Source organism: Abramis brama (assembly GCF_963993115.1).
Source record: "Abramis brama genome assembly, chromosome: 15".
NCBI lineage: Eukaryota > Metazoa > Chordata > Actinopteri > Cypriniformes > Leuciscidae > Abramis > Abramis brama.
In genome coordinates, this window is record NC_139977.1 from 24,070,094 (window position 1) to 24,074,173 (window position 4,080).

Here is a 4,080-nt window from a genome sequence, read left to right on the forward strand (position 1 = left end):
ATAAATTAAACCAAACTAAAACAATCTTAGAGCCAACAAAACAAAACACCAAAAAAGTCAATAAACAAAACAAACAAAAAATGTTATGTAATTTTGTATTTATAATACTATACAGTTCCAATGTGCCTGTTGCTAGGAGTGAAGTTATGCTTAACAAATGAGTGTATTTTACTACTATGTCTAATAATTCAAATCAAATAAACCACCAAACAAAACAAAAACACTACAACACTAAACAAATCACCAAACAAAACGCTACACTAAACAAACCACCAAACAAAACAAAAACGCTACAACACTAACCAACCAAAACAAACACTACAATATGAAACAAACCACCAAACAAAACAAAAACACTACAACACTAAACACATCATCAAACAAAACGGTCCACTAAACAAACCACCAAACAAAACAAAAATGCTACAACACTAACCAACCAAAACAAACACTACAATATGAAACAAACCACCAAACAAAACAAAAACACTACAACACTAAACAAATCACCAAACAAAATGCTACACTAAACAAACCACCAAACAAAACAAAAACGATACAACACTAACCAACCAAAAAAAAACACTACAATAAGAAACAAACCACCAAACAAAACAAAAACGCTACACTAAACAAACCACCAAACAAAACAAAAACGATACAACACTAAACAAATCAAACAAAACGGTCCACTAACAAACCACCAAACAAAAACGCTACAACACTAACCAACCAAAAACAAACACTACAATATGAAACAAACCACCAAACAAAACAAAAACGCTACACTAACAAACCACCAAACAAAACAAAAAACTAAAACAATCTTACAGCAAACCAAACGACAATTTACCCAAGAAATGTCTAAAAAAAAAAAAAAACAACAACAACAAAAAAAACAAACATCTAGCTGTTGAGACTAGGATCGACATCAGAAAAATGTTGTCGACTGCCCTGATTGTATGACAATTTTAAGATTGTAAGACTCACAAAGATTGTATCTGAATAAACATATATTGCATGAATTCTTAGCCTGCTTTATAGGTGTCACCGTTATACCTATAAACCTATATAACGTGAGGATGCAACATCTGATTCCTAATAGAAATAAACAATTACATTTAAAATTTGAATGGATTTATAGAAATGACTGAATTAACCACAAAGTTCTCCAACTCTCTTACTAGGAGTCGACGGCCATCACATTCTAACGTGCATTTCACATGTATTTTCTTTCATGCCCAACATGTTTTCAAGGTTATGATTCTTATTACTCATGCATTTAGAGACTTGCAGGTCCCCCCCCCCCCCTCCTCATTCCGTGTCTCAGTGGGCTCAGGTGGGCCTGCGGAGGACCACGCAGGCCCCAATTTTCCCCCTGACTGGTTTTAACATAAGGGGTAATGTGAGAGGAGCAAGGCACGGGCTCTTCCAACCAGTCTCCTCCCCCAGAGGGAGACTCTGAGCTGGGTCGCATCCCGCATGCAACCCCTCCTGCCGTGGAGAACGTGGTCTTCAGTGCCACCTTACCATTACTGCCTGCCATATCCCTCTATTATTTACTTCTCCTCCTTCTCTGTTTGCTCCCTGGAGTCTGCCAGCACCATCCCTCGTTCTGCGAGGAAGAGAAGGCAAGCAGCTCGGGGACTGAAAACGTGTCTGTATACATACACTTACGGACCGGAGCCATGCTTTGACCAAGAGCTTCATGGGCACACTAGTATATCTCAAAAAAATCTTTACGGTTTTATTACCCATATATATCTGTTGTCTTGGTCCCACACACACACAGAGAAAAGTCCATTATCACACAAGCCTTTTTGTAATGGATTTCCTTGTTTTGCTTCAGTGAGAGGGAAGAGGTGGTGGTGGAGGGGAGAGAAGCCTTCTGTTGTTGTTATAAATCACCTGCTCGTTCTCTCACACCTCTCTCCCTCCTGTTCTCCGTCCCATGCTATCCCACAATGCCCCCCTCCACCCGGCACACAATCATCCCCACAGCACAGGAACCCCCCTAGAAAGTCTCTTTCACTGCACAGCCTCTCAGCATCCCTCCTTACTTTGGTTGGGTTATATCTCTCTTCACCCTTCCTCCAGCGATGTTTCATTATCTTTAAAGATTAGTAAAATTTGCACATTTTCTTTTTGATTTCTGACTCTTCGAAGGTCAAACGTTCAAGTAGTTTTACATGAGAAAACCGGAGGAAACTGAACAATTAAAAAGTAGTTTTTGCTTCACGCTAATTTGTGCCAATCAGCTAGGCTATTGTGGATTTTCTTTTTTTTTTAGATTGAAAATTACATTAGAGGGTTTTTAATTCAGCTAAAAATGCAATTCCCATTTGCAGATTTTCAACCCGTTTGGTAGAACTATTTTAAGGGTTGTTATGTTCTTTCCTATTCTGTGCATACAGTATATGATAGTGATATGATATGATATAGTGATATATGATAATTTGTTTCTACCGTAGATGCGTACATAACACAAAACATAACATGTTAACTTATCATAATACAATCAAAACAATCACAGACGAGAGCATAAAACTATACGTGATACATTTGATTTATTTTAGCTTTATATAACTTTAATAAGGACTTCATTTTTTTTGTTTTTTTTTATAAATTATATTTATACTTTTCAAAATATTTGTAAATATTTAATATAATATAATTATTAAATTAATTATTTAACGCTTCCTTGAAAATATTTCAAACTACAATTGATTTTAAAAAAAAAATGTAATAGTACATGCAATAGCAATATTAAATGTTTTTATTAAAAGTGTTTTGGCTAGAAATGTTTGATCTATTTTAGCTGTAACATTAATGATGACTGAAAATAAATTAATTGTTTTAAAATTAAATATTTTAAATTATATTTCTTATTCTAAACACTTTGTTATTAAATCAATTATTTAATACATTTTATTTTTATTATTTAATACATTTAACTCAACTACAAGATTATTTTTTTTGCATATTCCAATATTTAAGGGTTTAATGTGGCTATCAACATTTGATCTATTCTAGCTGTATATCTTTAATGATGACAAAATAAACTCCAATAAATTATATTTCTAATTTTCGAAATATTTTTAAATATTTCAATACATTAACATAATACAACAAATAATTAACTTAAAACCAAATGATCTATCAAATGATAAATTACAAACAACTTTTTTTTCTTCTTTCTCCAGAGGTTTTACCCTTTTAACACATTCTAATTTTCCCACAGCAGCCCAAATTCTCTTCTCGAGCGCAGCCCGACCATCCAGAATCCTCTGTAACCTCTCACCTCCACCTGCTCAAACCTCCTGCGTTGTCACCTCTCCTATCACCCTCTCGAAATCTGCCTCCCCTCTCCTCTCCTGCACACTTCCTCATGCGCACAGCCTCTCCTCGCTGTAGCCTGGGGCTGGGAAATCCTATTAGCCTTTACCATGGGAGAGAGCAGGAGACACATCATTAATTACACACACAAACCCACTCCTGACAGTGCCAAGCTTAATCAGCCAGGACCATAAAACACTCACACACACACACACAGAAGCTAGTGCGCCCACACCACATACACACAGACGTACATGCAGGTACACACACACACTTGCAGAGAGATATAAACCATATCAAATTCAAAAGGTGTGAAATATGCATAAAGAGGTGGACATCTTTGTGTTTGGTTTACATCTATTTCTCTGAAAACCTATCAAAATATCCCTTAACCAATTCTCTTTTAAGATTAGCAGTTACACGCATATCGTCAATGAAAACCCCATGTTCAAAAGATGTGGAAATTGCCTAAAATTTGCTAAAATGGATAAAAGCAGGAAGAACAAGGTATGGTAAGGCAGAGGAAGCCAGCTGGGCGGCTTTTGTTAGAAAACACAAAAGAGGCGGAACATGCACTCTGACAAACCTTGCTTAGCAAATGATTGGCACCGAAATATCATTCAACCCTACAGCTGTAGAAAATCACTCTGCCTCATCCATATGTGTATGTTCACACAGAGCATTAATATTTATGCACTTGTGTGAAAGAAACTGGGTTGAAAAAACTGAGGAGGACAAGGAACA